Source organism: Sebastes fasciatus, chromosome 13 (genome assembly GCF_043250625.1).
Source record: "Sebastes fasciatus isolate fSebFas1 chromosome 13, fSebFas1.pri, whole genome shotgun sequence".
Classification (NCBI taxonomy): Eukaryota; Metazoa; Chordata; class Actinopteri; order Perciformes; family Sebastidae; genus Sebastes; species Sebastes fasciatus.
This window is the reverse complement of record NC_133807.1, coordinates 12,587,356-12,606,071: the sequence shown is the minus strand read 5'-3', so window position 1 is coordinate 12,606,071 and position 18,716 is coordinate 12,587,356.

The window sequence follows — 18,716 nt, the reverse complement described above, 5'->3', positions numbered from 1 at the left end:
GGACAAACACAATACTAATCCCCAAAATAAAGTTCATTTTACGTCAGAATAAAATAAATACATCCGTAATAATGTGACTACATTCTGTGTGGATCACATTCTTCCAAGGACAAAACTACAAACTTCCTTAAATATCAGTATACAGCACCACAAATATGTATATAACCCAGAAGAGATGGCGTTTGGTTGTCTGACATATCTGAGACTTCTGCAACACGAACAAAGCAGCAGCAGAGGTTATTTCTTTCATGGCTGATGGAGGAAAGAGAGAAGAACATTTGCTTCAAGCTTGGTGTGAATGCACGATAATACAATACGAAGCACAACATAACGTAACTTAAACGAATATAAACAATAGCACATGCTCAACAACAGCACTATGTGATGATACATTGAACCACTGACACACTCCACAGAAAACCTAAACACAGAACTGTTCTCCTCATTTTCATTTAGAAAGAGCAACTATGAGGAAACTCCAACCGTCTACCGACTGATGGAGTTTCCTCATTGGTCGATGACCAGCACTGTTACTTCACCACTCACTCACTCACTCACTCACTCGCTCAGTCACTCACTCACTCGCTCAGTCAGTCACTCAGTCACCCAGTCAGTCACTCAGTCACTCAGTCACTCAGTCAGTCACCCAGTCAGTCACTCAGTCACTCAGTCAGTCACTCAGTCACTCAGTCACTCAGTCAGTCACCCAGTCAGTCACCCAGTCAGTCACTCAGTCACTCAGTCAGTCACCCAGTCACCCAGTCAGTCACTCAGTCACTCAGTCACTCAGTCAGTCACCCAGTCAGTCACTCAGTCACTCAGTCAGTCACTCAGTCACTCAGTCACTCAGTCAGTCACTCAGTCACTCAGTCACTCAGTCAGTCACCCAGTCAGTCACCCAGTCAGTCACTCAGTCACTCAGTCAGTCACCCAGTCACCCAGTCAGTCACCCAGTCAGTCACTCAGTCAGTCACCCAGTCAGTCACTCAGTCACTCAGTCAGTCACCCAGTCACCCAGTCAGTCACCCAGTCAGTCACTCAGTCACTCAGTCAGTCACCCAGTCACCCAGTCAGTCACTCAGTCACTCAGTCACTCAGTCAGTCACCCAGTCAGTCACTCAGTCACTCAGTCAGTCACTCAGTCACTCAGTCACTCAGTCAGTCACCCAGTCAGTCACCCAGTCAGTCACTCAGTCACTCAGTCAGTCACCCAGTCTCCCAGTCAGTCACCCAGTCAGTCAGTCAGTCACTCAGTCAGTCACCCAGTCACCCAGTCAGTCACCCAGTCAGTCAGTCAGTCAGTCAGTCAGTCAGTCACTTACACCCCACCACCCACCACGTTGCTTCTTCCGTCTTCAGTCTTCAGACTTCCGTCTTTAGTCTTCCGTCTTCTTCAGTTAACAGCTGATAGTCCTCGATTGCTCAATGTTGATCCGGAGAGGCCTCATAGAGAACCCCGACCGGCACCGAACAACCCAGCTTTCCAGCAATATTAACCATGATGATCTGAACCTGATCGCTGCGCGGGTTCTATAAGTAAACTTTTCGAGCGAGGACTGTGACGTCAGTCATGACGTCTGTGTTGTCATGATGTCAGTCATGACGTCTCTGTTGTCATGAAGTCAGTCATGACGTCTCTGTTGTCATGATGTCAGTCATGACGTCTGTGTTGTGATGACGATGATCTCCGATCAACCAATCAATGGGCTAAATGTGATAGTTTATTCAACGTCAGCATAAACATAATTTAATGATATCATGAATAGCTCTGACCCAGATCAGGGTTAATAAATGACCGTATTACTACAGTGATGAAATATCGTCATTTAAATGCTGTTGAAACAACAGTTATACTGGATGTGTTACAACCCAGAGGTGGTGTAGGGGTGAAGGAAGTAACATACAGCCGGTGTTATCAGGCAATCACTTGTTTTATTGCCGTGAATGAAATTAAAGTAAAATAAAGCATACAATGGTTTGAATTATAATAACCAAAAACGAGGGTTTCGGGTGGCGCAAAAAGGAAAAAACAAAGGCACACACCTTAGCCCTGAATATTATTAAATGACCGTATTCGGATCGGTATCGGTGCATCCCTACTATTCATGCCACTTAACTTCAGATACGATGAAGTGTTTCGGGTGAAGAATGGATGAACACTTGATCCGTTCATGCCCAGAGAGAGGAGGTGAATGCCGGTCAGCTGCGTCTGTAGTAGAGCCGGCGTCTGTCAGGGCCAACGCCTGCATCCCTGAGTGAGACACAGAGCGACATACAGGACACACAGGGAGAAGAAATCTGAAAGTTACCAAAATGAACAACACATTTATAATGTGGACAGAGCAGAGAGATCAGGTCGGGATGTAGAGGAACAGATCAGGCAGAGTCTGTTTTAGACAATGAGGAAGGCATTATGATTAACGACGATATTTCACAGTTATCAGTTAAAAGGAAAAGTCTAGAAAGTGTGAATAGAAAAAAACTCAGTGTCCTTCCTCTCAGTCAGAGCAAAGCACAGACAAACACACGTGAAAGTGACAGTGAGACTGCATTTCTGCAGGAAACAAAGAGGATGAGGTTCATTAAAGTGGGAAACCTTTTCCCAGATTTAAAACTGTTTCATGACTCAGTCAGACATTTCATGAAGAACAAAGAAATTATTGAGCAGCCAACTTTCACTGATCAGGAGATTTCCCGTTTAAAGAAACCATTGCAGAATGTTAGAGCACAAATTGCAGACGATGAATACATTAATTTAGTTTTCTTTTATTTGTTTATTCCTTTTTTTTTTTATTCAGAAGCAGCTTTATACTAAAAATGTGTGGCATAAAGCTGGGTTCTTTAAAACGAACAGTGTGTAATATTTCGGGGGATCTATTAGCAGAAATGGAATATAATATTCATAATTTTACAGTCTGACAAATAACGTGAAAGAAGTCACAACACATGGTGATATAAAAAAAACGTTTTATCTTCTGTGGTAAAAGACAAGTTGGTGTTTGGACCTATTTTGATTTTAATTTAATTTAATTAGATTAATTTTGTTTTCTAGGAAAATGTTTTGAGCAAATAAAGTCGTTTTGAAAATTATTTATGTTTCTCTCTATGGTCTGGAGGTTTTGGATTTTAATATCTTGAATAATACTTTTTAAGATTCAGTCGATTAAAGAATTTAAGAAGCCCAACTGGATCTGGATCACTTTCCCCGCATGTTTATATAATTCTATTGGTGGCATTGATTTTTTTCTGTTGACAAAATCCAAATCATATTGGCTAAGCGAGCTCTTTTAGTCTGGGAATTAGTCTATAAACAATTTCAGTCCTCACAGATACTTTATCTGGAATAATAAGGATATTTTATACAATAATAAATTACTGTTTTTATAATTTTGTTAGCTGGTCAAATGATAAAAATGGTGTGTTACTGTCATATTCACAATGTCTTCAAAAACTAAAGGTACCAGTCACACCCAAAGAATATGTTGTTTTTGATGCAGTTCCCACGGGTTCTCTTCAAGTTTTAAAGAATTGTAATCTCACATAAATTAACATTATTAGCTCTAGGCATATTTTTATTGGAGACATTGATATTATGACTAACCCGTGTAGTAACAGACACATCAGAAATGCTTTGGACTGCGTTACACCTCCTGCAGCAAAATTCGTTTGTTCTTCTATCACTGGTGATTTAAACTGGAAAAGGGCTTGTTGTATTTTAAATAAATAATGTATTAGTAATAAGGTAAAAGAAGTATCCTTCAAGATTTTACACAGAATGTATCCAGTTAAAGAAGTGTTGGAAAGATTTAAGCTAAATATAGACTACATACAGTATGTGTTTTTTAAAAGTCAGATAAACAATATTTCATTTGTTCTTTCACTGCGAAAATTCACATTTATTTTGGACATTATTTTGGGGTAAAGCCGCTCCTCTACTGCCACCTGCTGGCCTTGACAGGATCCAACACTGATCCGCTTCAAATGGACAAACACAATACTAATCCCCAAAATAAAGTTCATTTTACGTCAGAATAAAATAAATACATCCGTAATAATGTGACTACATTCTGTGTGGATCACATTCTTCCAAGGACAAAACTACAAACTTCCTTAAATATCAGTATACAGCACCACAAATATGTATATAACCCAGAAGAGATGGCGTTTGGTTGTCTGACATATCTGAGACTTCTGCAACACGAACAAAGCAGCAGCAGAGGTTATTTCTTTCATGGCTGATGGAGGAAAGAGAGAAGAACATTTGCTTCAAGCTTGGTGTGAATGCACGATAATACAATACGAAGCACAACATAACGTAACTTAAACGAATATAAACAATAGCACATGCTCAACAACAGCACTATGTGATGATACATTGAACCACTGACACACTCCACAGAAAACCTAAACACAGAACTGTTCTCCTCATTTTCATTTAGAAAGAGCAACTATGAGGAAACTCCAACCGTCTACCGACTGATGGAGTTTCCTCATTGGTCGATGACCAGCACTGTTACTTCACCACTCACTCACTCACTCACTCACTCGCTCAGTCACTCACTCACTCGCTCAGTCAGTCACTCAGTCACCCAGTCAGTCACTCAGTCACTCAGTCACTCAGTCAGTCACCCAGTCAGTCACTCAGTCACTCAGTCAGTCACTCAGTCACTCAGTCACTCAGTCAGTCACCCAGTCAGTCACCCAGTCAGTCACTCAGTCACTCAGTCAGTCACCCAGTCACCCAGTCAGTCACTCAGTCACTCAGTCACTCAGTCAGTCACCCAGTCAGTCACTCAGTCACTCAGTCAGTCACTCAGTCACTCAGTCACTCAGTCAGTCACTCAGTCACTCAGTCACTCAGTCAGTCACCCAGTCAGTCACCCAGTCAGTCACTCAGTCACTCAGTCAGTCACCCAGTCACCCAGTCAGTCACCCAGTCAGTCAGTCAGTCAGTCAGTCAGTCAGTCACTCAGTCACCCAGTCAGTCACCCAGTCAGTCAGTCAGTCAGTCAGTCAGTCAGTCACTTACACCCCACCACCCACCACGTTGCTTCTTCCGTCTTCAGTCTTCAGACTTCCGTCTTTAGTCTTCCGTCTTCTTCAGTTAACAGCTGATAGTCCTCGATTGCTCAATGTTGATCCGGAGAGGCCTCATAGAGAACCCCGACCGGCACCGAACAACCCAGCTTTCCAGCAATATTAACCATGATGATCTGAACCTGATCGCTGCGCGGGTTCTATAAGTAAACTTTTCGAGCGAGGACTGTGACGTCAGTCATGACGTCTGTGTTGTCATGATGTCAGTCATGACGTCTCTGTTGTCATGAAGTCAGTCATGACGTCTCTGTTGTCATGATGTCAGTCATGACGTCTGTGTTGTGATGACGATGATCTCCGATCAACCAATCAATGGGCTAAATGTGATAGTTTATTCAACGTCAGCATAAACATAATTTAATGATATCATGAATAGCTCTGACCCAGATCAGGGTTAATAAATGACCGTATTACTACAGTGATGAAATATCGTCATTTAAATGCTGTTGAAACAACAGTTATACTGGATGTGTTACAACCCAGAGGTGGTGTAGGGGTGAAGGAAGTAACATACAGCCGGTGTTATCAGGCAATCACTTGTTTTATTGCCGTGAATGAAATTAAAGTAAAATAAAGCATACAATGGTTTGAATTATAATAACCAAAAACGAGGGTTTCGGGTGGCGCAAAAAGGAAAAAACAAAGGCACACACCTTAGCCCTGAATATTATTAAATGACCGTATTCGGATCGGTATCGGTGCATCCCTACTATTCATGCCACTTAACTTCAGATACGATGAAGTGTTTCGGGTGAAGAATGGATGAACACTTGATCCGTTCATGCCCAGAGAGAGGAGGTGAATGCCGGTCAGCTGCGTCTGTAGTAGAGCCGGCGTCTGTCAGGGCCAACGCCTGCATCCCTGAGTGAGACACAGAGCGACATACAGGACACACAGGGAGAAGAAATCTGAAAGTTACCAAAATGAACAACACATTTATAATGTGGACAGAGCAGAGAGATCAGGTCGGGATGTAGAGGAACAGATCAGGCAGAGTCTGTTTTAGACAATGAGGAAGGCATTATGATTAACGACGATATTTCACAGTTATCAGTTAAAAGGAAAAGTCTAGAAAGTGTGAATAGAAAAAAACTCAGTGTCCTTCCTCTCAGTCAGAGCAAAGCACAGACAAACACACGTGAAAGTGACAGTGAGACTGCATTTCTGCAGGAAACAAAGAGGATGAGGTTCATTAAAGTGGGAAACCTTTTCCCAGATTTAAAACTGTTTCATGACTCAGTCAGACATTTCATGAAGAACAAAGAAATTATTGAGCAGCCAACTTTCACTGATCAGGAGATTTCCCGTTTAAAGAAACCATTGCAGAATGTTAGAGCACAAATTGCAGACGATGAATACATTAATTTAGTTTTCTTTTATTTGTTTATTCCTTTTTTTTTTTATTCAGAAGCAGCTTTATACTAAAAATGTGTGGCATAAAGCTGGGTTCTTTAAAACGAACAGTGTGTAATATTTCGGGGGATCTATTAGCAGAAATGGAATATAATATTCATAATTTTACAGTCTGACAAATAACGTGAAAGAAGTCACAACACATGGTGATATAAAAAAAACGTTTTATCTTCTGTGGTAAAAGACAAGTTGGTGTTTGGACCTATTTTGATTTTAATTTAATTTAATTAGATTAATTTTGTTTTCTAGGAAAATGTTTTGAGCAAATAAAGTCGTTTTGAAAATTATTTATGTTTCTCTCTATGGTCTGGAGGTTTTGGATTTTAATATCTTGAATAATACTTTTTAAGATTCAGTCGATTAAAGAATTTAAGAAGCCCAACTGGATCTGGATCACTTTCCCCGCATGTTTATATAATTCTATTGGTGGCATTGATTTTTTTCTGTTGACAAAATCCAAATCATATTGGCTAAGCGAGCTCTTTTAGTCTGGGAATTAGTCTATAAACAATTTCAGTCCTCACAGATACTTTATCTGGAATAATAAGGATATTTTATACAATAATAAATTACTGTTTTTATAATTTTGTTAGCTGGTCAAATGATAAAAATGGTGTGTTACTGTCATATTCACAATGTCTTCAAAAACTAAAGGTACCAGTCACACCCAAAGAATATGTTGTTTTTGATGCAGTTCCCACGGGTTCTCTTCAAGTTTTAAAGAATTGTAATCTCACATAAATTAACATTATTAGCTCTAGGCATATTTTTATTGGAGACATTGATATTATGACTAACCCGTGTAGTAACAGACACATCAGAAATGCTTTGGACTGCGTTACACCTCCTGCAGCAAAATTCGTTTGTTCTTCTATCACTGGTGATTTAAACTGGAAAAGGGCTTGTTGTATTTTAAATAAATAATGTATTAGTAATAAGGTAAAAGAAGTATCCTTCAAGATTTTACACAGAATGTATCCAGTTAAAGAAGTGTTGGAAAGATTTAAGCTAAATATAGACTACATACAGTATGTGTTTTTTAAAAGTCAGATAAACAATATTTCATTTGTTCTTTCACTGCGAAAATTCACATTTATTTTGGACATTATTTTGGGGTAAAGCCGCTCCTCTACTGCCACCTGCTGGCCTTGACAGGATCCAACACTGATCCGCTTCAAATGGACAAACACAATACTAATCCCCAAAATAAAGTTCATTTTACGTCAGAATAAAATAAATACATCCGTAATAATGTGACTACATTCTGTGAGGATCACATTCTTCCAAGGACAAAACTACAAACTTCCTTAAATATCAGTATACAGCACCACAAATATGTATATAACCCAGAAGAGATGGCGTTTGGTTGTCTGACATATCTGAGACTTCTGCAACACGAACAAAGCAGCAGCAGAGGTTATTTCTTTCATGGCTGATGGAGGAAAGAGAGAAGAACATTTGCTTCAAGCTTGGTGTGAATGCACGATAATACAATACGAAGCACAACATAACGTAACTTAAACGAATATAAACAATAGCACATGCTCAACAACAGCACTATGTGATGATACATTGAACCACTGACACACTCCACAGAAAACCTAAACACAGAACTGTTCTCCTCATTTTCATTTAGAAAGAGCAACTATGAGGAAACTCCAACCGTCTACCGACTGATGGAGTTTCCTCATTGGTCGATGACCAGCACTGTTACTTCACCACTCACTCACTCACTCACTCACTCGCTCAGTCACTCACTCACTCGCTCAGTCAGTCACTCAGTCACCCAGTCAGTCACTCAGTCACTCAGTCACTCAGTCAGTCACCCAGTCAGTCACCCAGTCAGTCACTCAGTCACTCAGTCACTCAGTCAGTCACCCAGTCACCCAGTCACCCAGTCAGTCACTCAGTCACTCAGTCAGTCACTCAGTCACTCAGTCACTCAGTCAGTCACCCAGTCAGTCACCCAGTCAGTCACCCAGTCAGTCACTCAGTCACTCAGTCAGTCACCCAGTCACCCAGTCAGTCACCCAGTCAGTCAGTCAGTCAGTCAGTCAGTCAGTCACTTACACCCCACCACCCACCACGTTGCTTCTTCCGTCTTCAGTCTTCCGTCTTCCGTCTTTAGTCTTCCGTCTTCTTCAGTTAACAGCTGATAGTCCTCGATTGCTCAATGTTGATCCGGAGAGGCCTCATAGAGAACCCCGACCGGCACCGAACAACCCAGCTTTCCAGCAATATTAACCATGATGATCTGAACCTGATCGCTGCGCGGGTTCTATAAGTAAACTTTTCGAGCGAGGACTGTGACGTCAGTCATGACGTCTGTGTTGTCATGATGTCAGTCATGACGTCTCTGTTGTCATGAAGTCAGTCATGACGTCTCTGTTGTCATGATGTCAGTCATGACGTCTGTGTTGTGATGACGATGATCTCCGATCAACCAATCAATGGGCTAAATGTGATAGTTTATTCAACGTCAGCATAAACATAATTTAATGATATCATGAATAGCTCTGACCCAGATCAGGGTTAATAAATGACCGTATTACTACAGTGATGAAATATCGTCATTTAAATGCTGTTGAAACAACAGTTATACTGGATGTGTTACAACCCAGAGGTGGTGTAGGGGTGAAGGAAGTAACATACAGCCGGTGTTATCAGGCAATCACTTGTTTTATTGCCGTGAATGAAATTAAAGTAAAATAAAGCATACAATGGTTTGAATTATAATAACCAAAAACGAGGGTTTCGGGTGGCGCAAAAAGGAAAAAACAAAGGCACACACCCTAGCCCTGAATATTATTAAATGACCGTATTCGGATCGGTATCGGTGCATCCCTACTATTCATGCCACTTAACTTCAGATACGATGAAGTGTTTCGGGTGAAGAATGGATGAACACTTGATCCGTTCATGCCCAGAGAGAGGAGGTGAATGCCGGTCAGCTGCGTCTGTAGTAGAGCCGGCGTCTGTCAGGGCCAACGCCTGCATCCCTGAGTGAGACACAGAGCGACATACAGGACACACAGGGAGAAGAAATCTGAAAGTTACCAAAATGAACAACACATTTATAATGTGGACAGAGCAGAGAGATCAGGTCGGGATGTAGAGGAACAGATCAGGCAGAGTCTGTTTTAGACAATGAGGAAGGCATTATGATTAACGACGATATTTCACAGTTATCAGTTAAAAGGAAAAGTCTAGAAAGTGTGAATAGAAAAAAACTCAGTGTCCTTCCTCTCAGTCAGAGCAAAGCACAGACAAACACACGTGAAAGTGACAGTGAGACTGCATTTCTGCAGGAAACAAAGAGGATGAGGTTCATTAAAGTGGGAAACCTTTTCCCAGATTTAAAACTGTTTCATGACTCAGTCAGACATTTCATGAAGAACAAAGAAATTATTGAGCAGCCAACTTTCACTGATCAGGAGATTTCCCGTTTAAAGAAACCATTGCAGAATGTTAGAGCACAAATTGCAGACGATGAATACATTAATTTAGTTTTCTTTTATTTGTTTATTCCTTTTTTTTTTTATTCAGAAGCAGCTTTATACTAAAAATGTGTGGCATAAAGCTGGGTTCTTTAAAACGAACAGTGTGTAATATTTCGGGGGATCTATTAGCAGAAATGGAATATAATATTCATAATTTTACAGTCTGACAAATAACGTGAAAGAAGTCACAACACATGGTGATATAAAAAAAACGTTTTATCTTCTGTGGTAAAAGACAAGTTGGTGTTTGGACCTATTTTGATTTTAATTTAATTTAATTAGATTAATTTTGTTTTCTAGGAAAATGTTTTGAGCAAATAAAGTCGTTTTGAAAATTATTTATGTTTCTCTCTATGGTCTGGAGGTTTTGGATTTTAATATCTTGAATAATACTTTTTAAGATTCAGTCGATTAAAGAATTTAAGAAGCCCAACTGGATCTGGATCACTTTCCCCGCATGTTTATATAATTCTATTGGTGGCATTGATTTTTTTCTGTTGACAAAATCCAAATCATATTGGCTAAGCGAGCTCTTTTAGTCTGGGAATTAGTCTATAAACAATTTCAGTCCTCACAGATACTTTATCTGGAATAATAAGGATATTTTATACAATAATAAATTACTGTTTTTATAATTTTGTTAGCTGGTCAAATGATAAAAATGGTGTGTTACTGTCATATTCACAATGTCTTCAAAAACTAAAGGTACCAGTCACACCCAAAGAATATGTTGTTTTTGATGCAGTTCCCACGGGTTCTCTTCAAGTTTTAAAGAATTGTAATCTCACATAAATTAACATTATTAGCTCTAGGCATATTTTTATTGGAGACATTGATATTATGACTAACCCGTGTAGTAACAGACACATCAGAAATGCTTTGGACTGCGTTACACCTCCTGCAGCAAAATTCGTTTGTTCTTCTATCACTGGTGATTTAAACTGGAAAAGGGCTTGTTGTATTTTAAATAAATAATGTATTAGTAATAAGGTAAAAGAAGTATCCTTCAAGATTTTACACAGAATGTATCCAGTTAAAGAAGTGTTGGAAAGATTTAAGCTAAATATAGACTACATACAGTATGTGTTTTTTAAAAGTCAGATAAACAATATTTCATTTGTTCTTTCACTGCGAAAATTCACATTTATTTTGGACATTATTTTGGGGTAAAGCCGCTCCTCTACTGCCACCTGCTGGCCTTGACAGGATCCAACACTGATCCGCTTCAAATGGACAAACACAATACTAATCCCCAAAATAAAGTTCATTTTACGTCAGAATAAAATAAATACATCCGTAATAATGTGACTACATTCTGTGTGGATCACATTCTTCCAAGGACAAAACTACAAACTTCCTTAAATATCAGTATACAGCACCACAAATATGTATATAACCCAGAAGAGATGGCGTTTGGTTGTCTGACATATCTGAGACTTCTACAACACGAACAAAGCAGCAGCAGAGGTTATTTCTTTCATGGCTGATGGAGGAAAGAGAGAAGAACATTTGCTTCAAGCTTGGTGTGAATGCACGATAATACAATACGAAGCACAACATAACGTAACTTAAACGAATATAAACAATAGCACATGCTCAACAACAGCACTATGTGATGATACATTGAACCACTGACACACTCCACAGAAAACCTAAACACAGAACTGTTCTCCTCATTTTCATTTAGAAAGAGCAACTATGAGGAAACTCCAACCGTCTACCGACTGATGGAGTTTCCTCATTGGTCGATGACCAGCACTGTTACTTCACCACTCACTCACTCACTCACTCACTCGCTCAGTCACTCACTCACTCGCTCAGTCAGTCACTCAGTCACCCAGTCAGTCACTCAGTCACTCAGTCACTCAGTCAGTCACCCAGTCAGTCACTCAGTCACTCAGTCAGTCACTCAGTCACTCAGTCACTCAGTCAGTCACCCAGTCAGTCACCCAGTCAGTCACTCAGTCAGTCACCCAGTCAGTCACTCAGTCACTCAGTCAGTCACCCAGTCACCCAGTCAGTCACCCAGTCAGTCACTCAGTCACTCAGTCAGTCACCCAGTCACCCAGTCAGTCACTCAGTCACTCAGTCACTCAGTCAGTCACCCAGTCAGTCACTCAGTCACTCAGTCAGTCACTCAGTCACTCAGTCACTCAGTCAGTCACCCAGTCAGTCACCCAGTCAGTCACTCAGTCACTCAGTCAGTCACCCAGTCACCCAGTCAGTCACCCAGTCAGTCACTCAGTCACTCAGTCAGTCACCCAGTCACCCAGTCAGTCACCCAGTCAGTCAGTCAGTCAGTCAGTCAGTCAGTCACTTACACCCCACCACCCACCACGTTGCTTCTTCCGTCTTCAGTCTTCAGACTTCCGTCTTTAGTCTTCCGTCTTCTTCAGTTAACAGCTGATAGTCCTCGATTGCTCAATGTTGATCCGGAGAGGCCTCATAGAGAACCCCGACCGGCACCGAACAACCCAGCTTTCCAGCAATATTAACCATGATGATCTGAACCTGATCGCTGCGCGGGTTCTATAAGTAAACTTTTCGAGCGAGGACTGTGACGTCAGTCATGACGTCTGTGTTGTCATGATGTCAGTCATGACGTCTCTGTTGTCATGAAGTCAGTCATGACGTCTCTGTTGTCATGATGTCAGTCATGACGTCTGTGTTGTGATGACGATGATCTCCGATCAACCAATCAATGGGCTAAATGTGATAGTTTATTCAACGTCAGCATAAACATAATTTAATGATATCATGAATAGCTCTGACCCAGATCAGGGTTAATAAATGACCATATTACTACAGTGATGAAATATCGTCATTTAAATGCTGTTGAAACAACAGTTATACTGGATGTGTTACAACCCAGAGGTGGTGTAGGGGTGAAGGAAGTAACATACAGCCGGTGTTATCAGGCAATCACTTGTTTTATTGCCGTGAATGAAATTAAAGTAAAATAAAGCATACAATGGTTTGAATTATAATAACCAAAAACGAGGGTTTCGGGTGGCGCAAAAAGGAAAAAACAAAGGCACACACCCTAGCCCTGAATATTATTAAATGACCGTATTCGGATCGGTATCGGTGCATCCCTACTATTCATGCCACTTAACTTCAGATACGATGAAGTGTTTCGGGTGAAGAATGGATGAACACTTGATCCGTTCATGCCCAGAGAGAGGAGGTGAATGCCGGTCAGCTGCGTCTGTAGTAGAGCCGGCGTCTGTCAGGGCCAACGCCTGCATCCCTGAGTGAGACACAGAGCGACATACAGGACACACAGGGAGAAGAAATCTGAAAGTTACCAAAATGAACAACACATTTATAATGTGGACAGAGCAGAGAGATCAGGTCGGGATGTAGAGGAACAGATCAGGCAGAGTCTGTTTTAGACAATGAGGAAGGCATTATGATTAACGACGATATTTCACAGTTATCAGTTAAAAGGAAAAGTCTAGAAAGTGTGAATAGAAAAAAACTCAGTGTCCTTCCTCTCAGTCAGAGCAAAGCACAGACAAACACACGTGAAAGTGACAGTGAGACTGCATTTCTGCAGGAAACAAAGAGGATGAGGTTCATTAAAGTGGGAAACCTTTTCCCAGATTTAAAACTGTTTCATGACTCAGTCAGACATTTCATGAAGAACAAAGAAATTATTGAGCAGCCAACTTTCACTGATCAGGAGATTTCCCGTTTAAAGAAACCATTGCAGAATGTTAGAGCACAAATTGCAGACGATGAATACATTAATTTAGTTTTCTTTTATTTGTTTATTCCTTTTTTTTTTTATTCAGAAGCAGCTTTATACTAAAAATGTGTGGCATAAAGCTGGGTTCTTTAAAACGAACAGTGTGTAATATTTCGGGGGATCTATTAGCAGAAATGGAATATAATATTCATAATTTTACAGTCTGACAAATAACGTGAAAGAAGTCACAACACATGGTGATATAAAAAAAACGTTTTATCTTCTGTGGTAAAAGACAAGTTGGTGTTTGGACCTATTTTGATTTTAATTTAATTTAATTAGATTAATTTTGTTTTCTAGGAAAATGTTTTGAGCAAATAAAGTCGTTTTGAAAATTATTTATGTTTCTCTCTATGGTCTGGAGGTTTTGGATTTTAATATCTTGAATAATACTTTTTAAGATTCAGTCGATTAAAGAATTTAAGAAGCCCAACTGGATCTGGATCACTTTCCCCGCATGTTTATATAATTCTATTGGTGGCATTGATTTTTTTCTGTTGACAAAATCCAAATCATATTGGCTAAGCGAGCTCTTTTAGTCTGGGAATTAGTCTATAAACAATTTCAGTCCTCACAGATACTTTATCTGGAATAATAAGGATATTTTATACAATAATAAATTACTGTTTTTATAATTTTGTTAGCTGGTCAAATGATAAAAATGGTGTGTTACTGTCATATTCACAATGTCTTCAAAAACTAAAGGTACCAGTCACACCCAAAGAATATGTTGTTTTTGATGCAGTTCCCACGGGTTCTCTTCAAGTTTTAAAGAATTGTAATCTCACATAAATTAACATTATTAGCTCTAGGCATATTTTTATTGGAGACATTGATATTATGACTAACCCGTGTAGTAACAGACACATCAGAAATGCTTTGGACTGCGTTACACCTCCTGCAGCAAAATTCGTTTGTTCTTCTATCACTGGTGATTTAAACTGGAAAAGGGCTTGTTGTATTTTAAATAAATAATGTATTAGTAATAAGGTAAAAGAAGTATCCTTCAAGATTTTACACAGAATGTATCCAGTTAAAGAAGTGTTGGAAAGATTTAAGCTAAATATAGACTACATACAGTATGTGTTTTTTAAAAGTCAGATAAACAATATTTCATTTGTTCTTTCACTGCGAAAATTCACATTTATTTTGGACATTATTTTGGGGTAAAGCCGCTCCTCTACTGCCACCTGCTGGCCTTGACAGGATCCAACACTGATCCGCTTCAAATGGACAAACACAATACTAATCCCCAAAATAAAGTTCATTTTACGTCAGAATAAAATAAATACATCCGTAATAATGTGACTACATTCTGTGAGGATCACATTCTTCCAAGGACAAAACTACAAACTTCCTTAAATATCAGTATACAGCACCACAAATATGTATATAACCCAGAAGAGATGGCGTTTGGTTGTCTGACATATCTGAGACTTCTACAACACGAACAAAGCAGCAGCAGAGGTTATTTCTTTCATGGCTGATGGAGGAAAGAGAGAAGAACATTTGCTTCAAGCTTGGTGTGAATGCACGATAATACAATACGAAGCACAACATAACGTAACTTAAACGAATATAAACAATAGCACATGCTCAACAACAGCACTATGTGATGATACATTGAACCACTGACACACTCCACAGAAAACCTAAACACAGAACTGTTCTCCTCATTTTCATTTAGAAAGAGCAACTATGAGGAAACTCCAACCGTCTACCGACTGATGGAGTTTCCTCATTGGTCGATGACCAGCACTGTTACTTCACCACTCACTCACTCACTCACTCACTCGCTCAGTCACTCACTCACTCGCTCAGTCAGTCACTCAGTCACCCAGTCAGTCACTCAGTCACTCAGTCACTCAGTCAGTCACCCAGTCAGTCACCCAGTCAGTCACTCAGTCACTCAGTCACTCAGTCAGTCACCCAGTCACCCAGTCACCCAGTCAGTCACTCAGTCACTCAGTCAGTCACTCAGTCACTCAGTCACTCAGTCAGTCACCCAGTCAGTCACCCAGTCAGTCACCCAGTCAGTCACTCAGTCACTCAGTCAGTCACCCAGTCACCCAGTCAGTCACCCAGTCAGTCAGTCAGTCAGTCAGTCAGTCACTCAGTCACCCAGTCAGTCACCCAGTCAGTCAGTCAGTCAGTCAGTCAGTCAGTCACTTACACCCCACCACCCACCACGTTGCTTCTTCCGTCTTCAGTCTTCAGACTTCCGTCTTTAGTCTTCCGTCTTCTTCAGTTAACAGCTGATAGTCCTCGATTGCTCAATGTTGATCCGGAGAGGCCTCATAGAGAACCCCGACCGGCACCGAACAACCCAGCTTTCCAGCAATATTAACCATGATGATCTGAACCTGATCGCTGCGCGGGTTCTATAAGTAAACTTTTCGAGCGAGGACTGTGACGTCAGTCATGACGTCTGTGTTGTCATGATGTCAGTCATGACGTCTCTGTTGTCATGAAGTCAGTCATGACGTCTCTGTTGTCATGATGTCAGTCATGACGTCTGTGTTGTGATGACGATGATCTCCGATCAACCAATCAATGGGCTAAATGTGATAGTTTATTCAACGTCAGCATAAACATAATTTAATGATATCATGAATAGCTCTGACCCAGATCAGGGTTAATAAATGACCGTATTACTACAGTGATGAAATATCGTCATTTAAATGCTGTTGAAACAACAGTTATACTGGATGTGTTACAACCCAGAGGTGGTGTAGGGGTGAAGGAAGTAACATACAGCCGGTGTTATCAGGCAATCACTTGTTTTATTGCCGTGAATGAAATTAAAGTAAAATAAAGCATACAATGGTTTGAATTATAATAACCAAAAACGAGGGTTTCGGGTGGCGCAAAAAGGAAAAAACAAAGGCACACACCCTAGCCCTGAATATTATTAAATGACCGTATTCGGATCGGTATCGGTGCATCCCTACTATTCATGCCACTTAACTTCAGATACGATGAAGTGTTTCGGGTGAAGAATGGATGAACACTTGATCCGTTCATGCCCAGAGAGAGGAGGTGAATGCCGGTCAGCTGCGTCTGTAGTAGAGCCGGCGTCTGTCAGGGCCAACGCCTGCATCCCTGAGTGAGACACAGAGCGACATACAGGACACACAGGGAGAAGAAATCTGAAAGTTACCAAAATGAACAACACATTTATAATGTGGACAGAGCAGAGAGATCAGGTCGGGATGTAGAGGAACAGATCAGGCAGAGTCTGTTTTAGACAATGAGGAAGGCATTATGATTAACGACGATATTTCACAGTTATCAGTTAAAAGGAAAAGTCTAGAAAGTGTGAATAGAAAAAAACTCAGTGTCCTTCCTCTCAGTCAGAGCAAAGCACAGACAAACACACGTGAAAGTGACAGTGAGACTGCATTTCTGCAGGAAACAAAGAGGATGAGGTTCATTAAAGTGGGAAACCTTTTCCCAGATTTAAAACTGTTTCATGACTCAGTCAGACATTTCATGAAGAACAAAGAAATTATTGAGCAGCCAACTTTCACTGATCAGGAGATTTCCCGTTTAAAGAAACCATTGCAGAATGTTAGAGCACAAATTGCAGACGATGAATACATTAATTTAGTTTTCTTTTATTTGTTTATTCCTTTTTTTTTTTATTCAGAAGCAGCTTTATACTAAAAATGTGTGGCATAAAGCTGGGTTCTTTAAAACGAACAGTGTGTAATATTTCGGGGGATCTATTAGCAGAAATGGAATATAATATTCATAATTTTACAGTCTGACAAATAACGTGAAAGAAGTCACAACACATGGTGATATAAAAAAAACGTTTTATCTTCTGTGGTAAAAGACAAGTTGGTGTTTGGACCTATTTTGATTTTAATTTAATTTAATTAGATTAATTTTGTTTTCTAGGAAAATGTTTTGAGCAAATAAAGTCGTTTTGAAAATTATTTATGTTTCTCTCTATGGTCTGGAGGTTTTGGATTTTAATATCTTGAATAATACTTTTTAAGATTCAGTCGATTAAAGAATTTAAGAAGCCCAACTGGATCTGGATCACTTTCCCCGCATGTTTATATAATTCTATTGGTGGCATTGATTTTTTTCTGTTGACAAAATCCAAATCATATTGGCTAAGCGAGCTCTTTTAGTCTGGGAATTAGTCTATAAACAATTTCAGTCCTCACAGATACTTTATCTGGAATAATAAGGATATTTTATACAATAATAAATTACTGTTTTTATAATTTTGTTAGCTGGTCAAATGATAAAAATGGTGTGTTACTGTCATATTCACAATGTCTTCAAAAACTAAAGGTACCAGTCACACCCAAAGAATATGTTGTTTTTGATGCAGTTCCCACGGGTTCTCTTCAAGTTTTAAAGAATTGTAATCTCACATAAATTAACATTATTAGCTCTAGGCATATTTTTATTGGAGACATTGATATTATGACTAACCCGTGTAGTAACAGACACATCAGAAATGCTTTGGACTGCGTTACACCTCCTGCAGCAAAATTCGTTTGTTCTTCTATCACTGGTGATTTAAACTGGAAAAGGGCTTGTTGTATTTTAAATAAATAATGTATTAGTAATAAGGTAAAAGAAGTATCCTTCAAGATTTTACACAGAATGTATCCAGTTAAAGAAGTGTTGGAAAGATTTAAGCTAAATATAGACTACATACAGTATGTGTTTTTTAAAAGTCAGATAAACAATATTTCATTTGTTCTTTCACTGCGAAAATTCACATTTATTTTGGACATTATTTTGGGGTAAAGCCGCTCCTCTACTGCCACCTGCTGGCCTTGACAGGATCCAACACTGATCCGCTTCAAATGGACAAACACAATACTAATCCCCAAAATAAAGTTCATTTTACGTCAGAATAAAATAAATACATCCGTAATAATGTGACTACATTCTGTGTGGATCACATTCTTCCAAGGACAAAACTACAA